Here is an 11,795-nt window from a genome sequence, read left to right as displayed (position 1 = left end):
CACCTTGGAGAGCACCCCAGGCCCTGCGCTCGGTCCCGGACGGATCCCAGCACTGCGGACAGCGGGCCAGGCCAGCTCGGCTGCCCCAGGGACAGCGCCCAGCCTTCTCCAGGAGGGAGGGGGGCAGGACGGCTGCAATAGGCTTTGCCAACAGCCAGGCAAGGACGTGCCTTGTGCCTCCTACGAGCTGGCTGTCTTCCATGGGGCTTCTGACACGTGCCCCTGATGAGTGATGACAGCTCAGCTCCCTTGGGGCCAGTATGAGCCTCTCCGGGCCCGGCGTTTTAATTGGCCTCTAACCAGCAGTTTTTAAAAGCCTAGAGCTCCTGAACGGAAGCAGATCCAGCTGCCCTTAGAAGCTGGGTGTGGACGCAGGGGGAGGGCTCACTGTGCTCCAGGGTGTGCTCTGGGGAAGCTGCCACTTGCAGGAAAGGACAGTTCCACTGGGTGGCAGGGAGCATGGCCCTCCATCCGCCCCCACCCCAGCCCCCTTGGCCAGTGTTGGCTCTGCGCCCTGTAAGCCGGTGAGGTGGTTGCACTGAGTGCAGAGGTTTCCTCCGTATTTTATTGTGTGGTTTCTGTGCCCTGCCATCGATCACAGCAGAACAGCCAAGGTCCCAACCTTGATGTTTTATGAATCCCAACAGTTACATCCAACGTGGCTTGGTTGACTCCATGTTCTGGCCCTGGAGACCTAGGAACAAAGCTCTCTTGCTCCTCCCATCGCTGGCCTGCACCACCGGGTTCTCTCTTCCTCCTTCTCAGGACTCTCATCAATGCTCCACGTGCGTGAGTCCCGGCAGGATGGAGAGTGACGAGGGGCCCAGCAGAGTGGCTTCTCCATCAACTCTGCCTTCCTGGGCGAGGCCAAATGGAGGGGCGTGGGCAGGAGAGGTTTGATTCAAGGGGACAGCCCACAAGAACGTTGGCCCAGGAGTCTGCGGGCCTCCACCTGGAGCGGCCTTCCCTCCTTTGTTCACCTGAAAAAGAAATCAGTTCAAATGCCACGTCTCCCCAGAAAGAAAGGAATCATGACGTCCACGTACCTGGGCCCCCCATGTGCACTCTGAGCTTCCGGTGGGGACTCCTCTCTCCCTCCCTCAGCTGCCTCAGCAAGGTCAGGCCCTCCATTTGTTGTTCAACGTGTGAGTGCCCGTCCTGCAGAATCCCACCTCTCCCCACCCCAGGATGGCTGTCCTGACTTCCTTTCCTCTAAAAAACTGCCTCTTCCCTGGGAAAATCTCTTAAAGACTTCCCAGAAGGGAGGACAAGTGCAGAGCCCTTTGGGGCAGGAGAAGGTTAAGGATCCTGGAGCTGCCGTGTGGGGGCACTTCTGCAGTGGTTCCTATGGAAATGTTCCATTTGCCTTTCTTCCCACGCTGCCTGCCCCAGGAGGCCTAGGTGTCTCTGGACTCCAGGAAAGCAGATGGTTTCAGTAGGGTGGGGCAGGGGGCCCTGACCCCCAGGCCTGGGCATCTGCCTCCCATCCTGGCCACTGTAAGCCACCCACTGCCCTTGGCCCCTCAGCATCAGATGCGGGCAGGGGGCAGGGAGCTGGAGACCAGGGAGGTGCTGGTGGGAAGGGAGAGGAGGGGAAACCTGGGCTGTTGCTGGTGGATGCTTCTTTGTGACATCTCTTTGTCTGGGGTCTGTCCAGCCCCGACTCCTACCTGTTGACATTAAGCCACCTTTCCCACTGCCTGGAGTGAGGGTTGGGGTGCAGGGAGGGGATGGTGAAGAACAAACAGACGCGGGGAGGGGGAGGTGACAAAGACCACAAGTCAGCACTAGACCCAGGTTCTGCCTCTGCCTCGGGCTCCACACACGCCACCCAGCCTGCAACGGCCTCCAGCAAGTGTCTCCCAACTGGGTGCTCATCAAAGCTTCACAAAGGGCAGGGAGCGCCTGCAGCCCCTCGCACCCCTCGCACCCCTCCCACCCACCCCATAGTCAGCCCAGTTTGTTCAAGGGGTGACTTAGTGAACGTGTGAATGACGAAGAATGAATGAATCGATGAATGAGGGAATGAATGACTGAGCGAGCGAGTGAAGGAAGGAGTGAATGGGGGCACAGTGAGTGAATGGGGAGGAGAGTCAGGAGCCGGCGTTAGGCATGGGGGACTCAGCGTGAAGTGGAGTCTGTCCCCTCCACCTCGCCCCAGGATCTTTCCAGACTGGAGCCCTGGGGCCTGGAGCAGGTGATGGCCAGACACCCCAGGGTCCCCTGCTGTGCCTGGCAGCCATGTTCCCCCACCTCCGTCAACGTGGCCCCACTGTCCCTGTGCTGGGAGCCCTTCCTGGTCCCCTGCTCGGAGCTGCGGCCCCCAGGCATCCCCCGCATGTGTCCCCACGTCCTCACCCCAGTTGGATGTCAGTGGTCATTCCCTTGGGCATCTCCCCCTCCCCCAACCCTCCTAAGCTCCACAGGGAAGAGGTCTGGCCTACCCTCTCCTGCTCTTTCACCCTGACACGTCCTTGTAGGAGCCCGGCGAGAATTTCTAAGTCCTGCAAGGCAGGGGCTCTCTCACTGTGTGTGTGACGTGCTTCCTGCAGGAGTCCTGGTTTAGCTGAAGCAGAGCAGAGTGTCATCTGGGCAGCTGTAGTGACCAAACGACTGTGCTGGCCCAGCAGGGGTCTGACTGGGACACGTGCTCCCGTGAGAAGGCCAGCGCAGCATCTCCCTCACTGCAGGGGCCACTTGCTCAAGGACTGTCTGATGGGGGTGGGGGTCAGGGCAAGTGGAGGAACCTGCCACGAGAACAAGCCTGCCCACTCCAAGCGTGCAGTGAGAACTTCTCGCCAGGCGGCCTCTCGGTGGCCGTGCCCTGCCGGATGCACCTCTGATCCACAGGACATGTCGCCCCTCTGGCTCTACAGGCCCTTCAACGACAGTGCAAGCCATATTGCTGTTTATTTTCCTCTTAAACAAACTCTGGAAACTTAAATCCTGTATTTTGTGGTCATGCTTTGCCTACAAGTTCACAGCACCTTTAGGTCAAAGTCCTTCCCTACGAAAGGAACATCCTCCGCTTTGTGCTCTGGAATCAAGACAAAGAGTCCTTCTACCCACACGAAAATAGACAGATCTCGGCCCGGGAGGCGCCGGGCAAATGAGCAGGAGAAACAGTTACGTGACCCGGGAGTAGAGAACACCTCAGATGTGAGGGTTTGACCTCTTGTTGGACACTTTAAAATAGTGTTTAGCATTAGCCAAACTGAGCAAAGAAACTGAATGAAAAATGGCCGTGAGGCTGAGCAGGTCTCATTTCAGTTAAGACAACAGAGCAGTGTTCAGAGAAGCGGCTGTTCCAGGTGCCCCCTCCCTCCCCCCAGAACATTCTGTGGCCCGTGTGCTCATCACGCACAGTCCCCAGCAGGGCTGCTTCTGCACGCGGCGACCTAACAGCTGGGAGAGCCTTACAGCTGCCGGCAGGGGTGGGTCTTGGGCCCCAGGAGGGTGTGGACTGGAGCCCCCTCCCTAGAGGACCAACCACCCACACAGAGGTAGAAAGCGGGGAGGTGGCCGCCATCTTGCCCACGGCAGACTCCTGCGTCAGCGCCCGTGAGGTCTGAGGTCCACGACAGGCTGTGTGCAGGGCCTGCGCAGGCCAGCCGCCTCGGGGGCATAGCAGGGGACAGCACTGTGAATGCAGCGCATCCTTGTGACAGGCACAGTCCTCGACCTCCCTCGACCTCTCCCCCTGGGGCACGACCTCTCCCCAGCCCAGGATGAGGCACATGGGGCAAAGGGCTGCCCAGCCACCAAGTACTTCAGCAAATCCAGGTAGCTTTACTCTCATGAGCAGCGACTCCTCTGAAATATATCACCAAGAGAGGACGGGAGGCAAGGGGAAAAAACCCATCTCAGGCATTCATTGCAGAGTTGGAGAGAAGGCTGCCTGGCAAAATGGCGTGTGTGTCCATCAGAGGGGTGGCTCCCCTCACAAGGAGTTGGGGAGAGAACAGGTCAGTCTGACTCCAGCTCTGGCCTGTGACAGAGCCTGAGGTCTGGGGGAACCCACCCCCATCCTGAGCCCAGAGACACACAGCGTAGGCTGCCCTCCCACAAACACCCAGCCAGAAGGAGACCACTCGGATGCAGAGGACCAGGAGCAGGGAGACTGCTGTGCACATCCCAGCAGTTAAAGATGAAACAGGACGAGGAACGGGGGCTCGTGTTTAAATGTTGATGGAAAGGAAGCCTTCGGCTGTCCACCAAGCGTGTGGCTGGGACACTGGCCTCCCGGCTCACCTCCCAGTAGCCCAGCGGGTTTGCAAACTGGGCCCAAAGAAAGCCCAAAACTGAATGCAAGGGATGTGCAGAGCTGGCTGGAGCAGCCGCGGGGGATGCGTGGCACTGTGCCGTGCCTGTGCTGCGCTGCCGCAAAGCCCTTTATTTCCGTCCGCTCTCCCAGCCGCCCTGGTTGGCAGGGTTATTTCGGCATCCTCTGACGACAGTGTAGGACTTGTTTTTAACCATGAAAAATGGAGCTTGTGATGAACAATGGCTTCTAAAGTTATTTCAGTTCTGACAGTTTGGGGAAGAATTAACACCTTGACAGAGGTATAAAGATTCTCATTTTCCCGTTTTAACTTCAAGCCGATGCCAGCCTCAGCTGATCCTGGACAATGGAGACCATCAGACGGCTCCCCGGAGACCCCCATGGTGCTCACAGGCCAGAGCGGAGGCCAGGCTGGCAGTGTCACCTCCCAGGCTGAGCTGAGAGCATGTGGGGGAAGCAAGCAGCACAGCGCCCGGACCAGCACCCCCTGCAAACACGGCTGCCACTCCTTCGAAGTTGCGCCGATGCACTGCAGGACGTGGGTGGACACACTTACAGATGACAGGAGGAGCCCTCTCAATGCAGAAGACGGACCGAAATGTGGGTCAGGCTTCCAGCAGGGCCAACCTGCCTCCTTCCACGGGCCCTGAGGGCCCCGCCGAGCCTGGAGTGGAGCCTGCCAGGGGACCGTTCCCGCGTCCGCATATCCTTGATGTCTTGGAGCTGATAAGGAAGCACATTCCCGCTTCCAGGTTAATTTTCCACCAAATTAGCGACATTGCGTGCCCTTGAAACGTTCTTTCTAGGTGACTGTTCTAATGCTCATAACTTACTCACGCCTCCCCTTGTGACCGACAGACGTGTGGTCCTGCTCCATTAGGGTGGACCCCGTGAATTGTGCAGAGGATGAGGAAGCCTGTGGGTCCAGTGTCTAAAGACCCAGCCTGGTCCAGAAACTGTTTCTGGACAGAAACTGATGGAGAAACACCTCAGATCCCACATTTAGGGAAATCCCATGAAAGCAAATATTTAAAACTGTTTCTCATAATCACTGTTCATGAGACCCCGATGGGAGCTGAGGGGGGTACATGATCAATAACATACGGCTGGCGTCACCAGCCCTGCAGCCAACCTGCTCTGTCCCTCGCAGTCGGAAATCCGCAGGGAAAGGCCATAGGATGTTTCCTTATGAGGGCATGGGGCCTGCCCGGGATTCCTGACTGCCCTCGCAGGAGCCACTGTGGCTTTCGGGCAACACAGCAGCTGAGCGCAGGTATTCCCGAGAAGTATTTGTCTTCCCCTGGGCATGGCTGGGTGTGGTCCTGGAATCAGCCCTGCCCTGTGCTGCCTTCCAGAATCTTCCTGCCTGGGCCCCACCACGCAGGGCGAGGCCACGGTGAGCAGCTGTCCTCTCAGCTCCACTCTGCAGGGCTGAGCCAGCCAGGGCTGCTGGCTGGGAAGCACAGAAACAGAGTCACCAGGCCGTTGGGCGTGAAGCGCCAACGTCCACACCCCAAAACAGCATTCGCCTCAGCACTTGCCTGAGGCCCCTCCCAGGGCACGCTTGATCCCTGTGTGGGACGCCCAGCCCCTCTGTGTGCAAACCACGTTAGCTGCTGATGTGAAGGGGCCGTGCCCCTTGTGGGACCCCAGCCCACGCAGGTTAGCAGGAAGCCTTGCAGAGGACAGACAGCAGAGCCACAGGCACGGCCTTCAGCTCTCAGAGTGTGGCCCCCCAGCCAAGCCCCCCAGGTTGTGTGGCCTTGGTGCCTCCTTAGAGATAAAGTAGAACAGTCCTGGGGACAGTGCAAGACCACCCCACCCTGGCTGCTCTCCAGTCACGCCCCTGAGTGACAGGAGGGCCAGACACCCAGGGTTCCCAGCTGCGGAAGCCCCGAGTGCAAGCCCACCGGCTCTGAGACTGGGGCTGGGACACCGGTGCGAGGCAGCCCAGAAGCTTGGGGCTCCTTCCCCGCTTCCCTTCCAAAGTCCCAGGATGGACGGGAACACAGGGCTGACCCTCTGGGTTTCGTCTGTGCAGGAGGCAGGCGGAGATCAGCGCCCCATCACTGGGAGCTCAGCCTGACCACCCTCACCCCACACCTCCTCCAAATGACCGGTCCCCACCACCTGCCTTAGGGTGTGGGGCCAGAAAGGCCATCTGAGGACAGCAGGACAGCCTTCCGGTCCCCCTTGTTGTGCTATCCTCACACACCTGGGTTCTGGTCCTCCGGGGTACGGGCACCTCCCGCCCGGCTGGCTGGCTGGCTGCGGCTCTGGTTAAAACACTCCAGCCCGCACTCTGCTTGGCCTGTCTGTCAGCCTCTGGGTCCTGGGCTCCTCCTGCTCTTCATTTTCCTCCTCCTTCTCGCAGAGCCTGAGACAGGAGGCTGGGTGAAGGGAGAAAGAGGAGAATGTTAATCACAGTGGAGGAAGTCCCCCCACCTCGCCCGTTCCAGGGGCAGAGGGGGCCCTAGCTGTGGCTGGAGAGACAGAGGATCTCAGTATGGAACCCTTGGGCCAGCCAGGAGGGTGCACTCTGTCCAAAACAATGCCCCCGGTGCCCCAGAGGGAAGGGGGTGCACAACCGCGGGCGTCTTGGAGGCGGGTGCTCAGCAGTCGAGGCCCCAGAATAACACTGCTCTTGGAGGGAGCACAGGCGCTCTCCCCGGGAGCTCAGGAGCAGCTCGGCAGAGACGCAGCTTCACACAGGAGGAGGGTCAGCCGCCCACCAGTGGCCACGATCAACTCAGCTCTTTTAATATCCAGACATTGATTCCCCCAGTCTCAGGAAGTGCCTTTCTGTGCAAGATTTTCTAAGCTTCAACCTCCACCCCAGGCGCCATCCAAAAAGCACCTCCCTTTGTGCCACCTGCCCTGGACCCTCTGTGACCTCAGGTGACCACATCAAGCCCTCTCAGGGACAAGACCCCTCTCAAAGGATGCAATTGCAGAACGGGGCCCGGGAACTGGATTCCCTCCCCCCAGGGCACTGTGACAAATGAAGCCCACTGGCCACGTGATGGGTGTCACGTGGGGGCTGGAGATGGAGCCAAAGACCCACAAACCAATGAGAGGGCAGGCACTGGGGTCTCCGTGCGCCATGCCCCCTCCCCAGGATCCTCCAGGCGCAGCCTAGGAGTCTACTGACCTGCTGAGCCTGGGCCGCAGCTCTGCCATGTGAGCCCGAAGACAGTGCATTCCCAGGGGCAGCTGAAGACCACGCATCCTCCGAGATCACTGTCGTCCTCAACTGGCGCATGCTGCTGCGGCCGACACCAAGTCAAGGACACTCAGAGGCTCTGCAGAGGCAGCACGCACAGAGCCTGGCCGCTCACCCGCCCTTAAAACCTGGTGCTGAGGACCAGGCCAGGACGGGGGGCGGGCTGACATCCACACGGCTTACAGCAGGGGCCCCGTGAGGGAAAGACAGCACAGAGAGGCTCCAGGGTGTGCCTGCCACGTGTGCACACACCTGTCCGCCCGCACACCAGGAGGGGCCGGTGGTTTCCAATCGCCCTGGAGAGATCTCTTTCATCCTCCGAGGAGCAGCTCTTTCCCGCAGTGGGCGCCCAGCGCACCCGTGCCAGTGCTGCTAGCCTCCCTCCTGCCCGGCCGACCCGAGCAGCACTGAAGGGTCCTCGCCAGCCTCTGCGGCCTCCTCACCTGCAAGGCCAGCTCCACATGGGAGAGGAGCGGAACAAGGGCAGCAGTCACGCAGGCTTCCCATCTCCAACTCCACGTGCTCCACTGTCGCAGGACCAGGTCAAGCCTGCGGGGCCCACCACCTGGGACAAGGGGCAGTGGCTTGGTGGCCGTGAGGGGGAGGGGCATGGAGGCCTCTGCAGTCAGTCAACCAACCAGTGAGTCACCATCGATCAGCCATGCTGACCACAATGTAGCCGCTGTTGGCTCAGAAAGGGGGTCCACACTGAGGACTTGGCCGTAAGTACTTGGGGAAGGGTATGTGCCAGGCCCTGGTCAGTGCATCTGAGCACACTCCTACACACATGCACACACATGCATGCACAGAGCACAGCTGCACATGCATGTGTGCACAACCCATATGTGTAACCACTCACACAGAGCATGCAGTACATGCACATGTTAACATGTGCATACGTGTTGTGCACACTCACAAACACATACACTTGCATTCATATGTGCACAGAGCACAAAACATTCATAGACTCGCACACGTGCATACGTACACATGAGCACACACAAGCACATATTCACACCGAGGCACTCATTCAGAGCACACTCGTGCATGCACACAGGGCACATACAGGGCAAGCGGTGGTCGGGCAGTGGCACCCCCTTTGGGGCGCAGACCCTCTCTCCTCTAGCAGAGCCCCCTGTTTCTGAAGCTAGTCTAAATTGGCTTCCCTCTGGCCTGCCAGATCCCCAGGGCAGGGTTTGGGGGTGTCGTCTGGGCCACAGCCCCCCAGGAAGAGAGGGCGGTTAACTCTTTGTCCTCGGCCCTGAGCCTCGGCCGGGCTCACAGAGCTCAACGTGCTCTGCGGACACTTCCTCCCCTCCAAGCCGCAGCCACCGTTGGAGGGTGTCGGCCCTGTTCCGGTGCGTCCTGAGAGGTCTCAACATGCACACCTGCAGCGCTTTCAAGGCCGCACTGCCTCCTTTCTTCCTGAAATTCTCTTCTTTCTTCAGCTGATGCATTACTTGAATTGGAAAGAAAATCACGGGGATATATTGTCTTTCTTGTAGTTAAGATGTCAGATAACCACAGAGGAGGGGAAACTTCAAAAAAGAAATGACAGGGAGGTTGGGCCACAGTGTCCCGCTCTGAGACCACGGGGGACGTGGCAGCGCCTGCCGCCAGGCTGGGTCCCGGCTCAGAGCAGCAGCCAGGTGTCGCCTCCAGCAGACGTCTGAGCCGGGAAGGGCTGCTGTCCCCGTGTGTGAGGATGAATGGATGGGGGGATGACTGCGTAAGCAAGTGAGTGAACAGGCCAGTGAGCAGATGAGAGCCTGGGGTCCTGGTGGGGGCCCCGAGACCCTGTCCCTGCAGCCCTGCCAAAGACAAATGCCCCAGACAGGCGGAGGGTCACACAGGTCGTAGAAGTAGACACACCAGCTAATGGCTGCCACCTGCCTACCTCTCTCCACAGGGTGCTGGCCTCTGGCCTCTGGAGGGGACATGGAGACCCTGAAATGCAGGGTCTACATCCAGTGAGGTCCCCCTACAGCCCCCACCTTGCGGGGTGGCTGGCCCACTGCTGCCCTCTGCTGGCCATGAGGGCCCACTGCGCTCCTGGCTGGGGGCGGGGAGAGGGAGGGGACGGCAGCGAATTGGGACGGTGTCAGCTCCAGTCAGCATCACCGAGCTGGTTGCCATGGCAACGGGAGGGGGTGAAGGGGCTGCTGCAGAAGCCTTCTGGAAAGCAGGGAATGTGCCGTCCTCCTTCCGCTGGAGCCAAATTCCTCACGCTCTGCCTCCCCAGCGAAGCCCATGTGACCACCCAGGCCCAGGGAGGCGGAAGGTCCAGGGGCCGGGCCCCCACTGCCCAGGCACCAGGAGCACGGCTCTGCTTTAGGATGCCATCAGCAGGACCACTCCTTCCCTCTCGCCTGGCCAGTGCCCCCTGAACTCTCTCACAGGCCGCATCCCCTCCAGATGGACCCAGAGGATGCCTGGGACGGTCACCTGGGAGTGGTCACCTGGGGCTCCCCTGCCTGGTCACAAAGGAGTCAGTGGGCTCAGCCATAAGCAGAGGCTGGGGAGGCCTGATATGGAGCGGGGACCCCAAGGCCTCCCCCAAAGCCAGGCACCCCAGGCTTTTCCTGAGGCTGCTGTGCACAACACTGTCAGGGAGGGTGGCCACTGACCTGGCCTGGAAGGGCATGGGCTGCAGTGCTGTTTGAAGCCAGGACCCAGGGGCCGGCAGCCCCATTAGTATGCGGCTCACAGCCCCAGGAAGGGACGCCACTACCCCGCGTTGGGCCGGGCTGCAGACTTCCAGGGCTGCACCAGCCATCATACCCGCCCCGTCACCTAGCGGGGGTGGGCAGATGAGCTTGGAGCCAGGGTCCAGGAGGGCCAAGGAAGCCCCAACCTTGGGGTGCCACCCAGTGGGAGGCTCGCGGGGGCTCCGCCTGGAGCATCAGCATCCCCCCGGATGTTCCTTCCACATGAGAGGGTGCTAGCTCTCCCGTTATGACTTCATGTAAACAAACAAGAGAGTCGCTGGTTCTAAATAAAGTTATTTGTCTATGTAAATTAATATATCATATTCTCTCCTGAAACAGAGAGAATTATTTGTCTCTGGAGGAATCATGTTAAAGACTGACATAGGATATAACTGTGTTCATTTGCATATGCAGATATGTCTAATTATTCTACTTGCAATTAAAGGCTTGTATGTCAGCAAATGAGACTAATTAGATACATTTATCTATGATAATCAGCTTTTTACAAACAAAATAGATCCCCCTTCGTTTCGCAGGGGTGTTGGACGAGTCGGGGGGAGCCTGCCTGGAAGTGGTGGGGAGAGCGGGGCTGGCACCTGGAGGGGGTGGCTCTCCTCCCAGGACTGGAGTGTCGGATCCACCCCACTCAGCTGTCCCGGGCGCAGACCCGCAGAGGCAAGCGGTGGAGGAGGGGCATCCCGAGCCCCCAGCAGGGTGGGCAGACAGGGCAAGAAAGTGGAGCTTCCAGGCCCTGCAAAGGCCATGGGGGTGGAGGGAGGGCCTCTGGGCCCAGGAAGGTCCAGGGGAAAAGTCCAGAGAGATGCAGAGTCCAGGGCGAGGCTTCTGTCCTCTGGAAAGAAAAGGCAGGTGTGTCCCCCCAGGAAGGGGAGGGGAGGAGCGAGCCTGCAGGGACTTGGGGCCGGGAGCCTCCTGCTGGGTGTTGCAGACCCTGGCTTTGATCCCCAGGATCTTCCTGGACCTCAGGGACAGTCCCTTTTGAGGGGCCATAAGACAGGGCCTGCAATGCTGGGACCAAAGACCCCCAGGCCCCCTGCTCCAGCCCCATATCATGGTGGGGTAACACTACAGTGAGCCAGCCGACCAACATCATTACAGGGCGTGAGAGTGACTGTGGCTGCCCCACTCAACCCACGCACCCCCACTCCCACCTGCTCGGCCCCCCAGACTCCCAAGCCACCCACCACCCACTCCCACCTCCCCCTGACTCTCAGCCACCCCCCTACCTGGCTCTGCTTGGGGCCTTGGACAGGCTCTGCCTCCTCTTGTCTCCAGGCCTTCACAATGCTGTTCCCTCTGCCTGAAATGCTCTTCCCTGCAGGCCCTCACTCCTCATGAAGACCTCATGTAGCCTTGAGCCCCCCACACCACTGCCCACCCATGTCCCAGTGCCACTTCTCGCAATTTGTCATTATTTGTGGACCTTGCAAATAGATACACTGCCTGGTGAGTAGAACAAGGCAACGTGTTGCCCCAGCATGAATGCCCGCCCTGCACACTGCCACCGCTGGGAGGGCTCTGTGTGCATCCCATGGACCTCCTCCAGGCAGAAGGGCCGGCAGGA

At 59.8% G+C, this 11,795-nt stretch overlaps 1 long non-coding RNA gene across 1 annotated transcript; it reads right to left on the bottom strand.

The window, feature by feature from the left end:
- Positions 1–547: 547 nt before the first annotated feature.
- Positions 548–9,501, bottom strand: LOC139078017 (uncharacterized). Its single transcript, XR_011530698.1, has 3 exons — positions 7,434–9,501; positions 6,498–6,672; positions 548–980 (listed from the first exon to the last, which is right to left on the bottom strand). It is a non-coding gene; the product is annotated as an uncharacterized lncRNA (long non-coding RNA).
- Between the last annotated feature and the right edge of the window lie 2,294 nt (positions 9,502–11,795).

The sequence above is a fragment of the Equus przewalskii genome, chromosome 21 (assembly GCF_037783145.1).
Source record: "Equus przewalskii isolate Varuska chromosome 21, EquPr2, whole genome shotgun sequence".
NCBI classification, from domain to species: Eukaryota; Metazoa; Chordata; class Mammalia; order Perissodactyla; family Equidae; genus Equus; species Equus przewalskii.
Note: the sequence above shows the minus strand (reverse complement) of the source record. Positions and strands in the feature narration are given on the sequence as shown.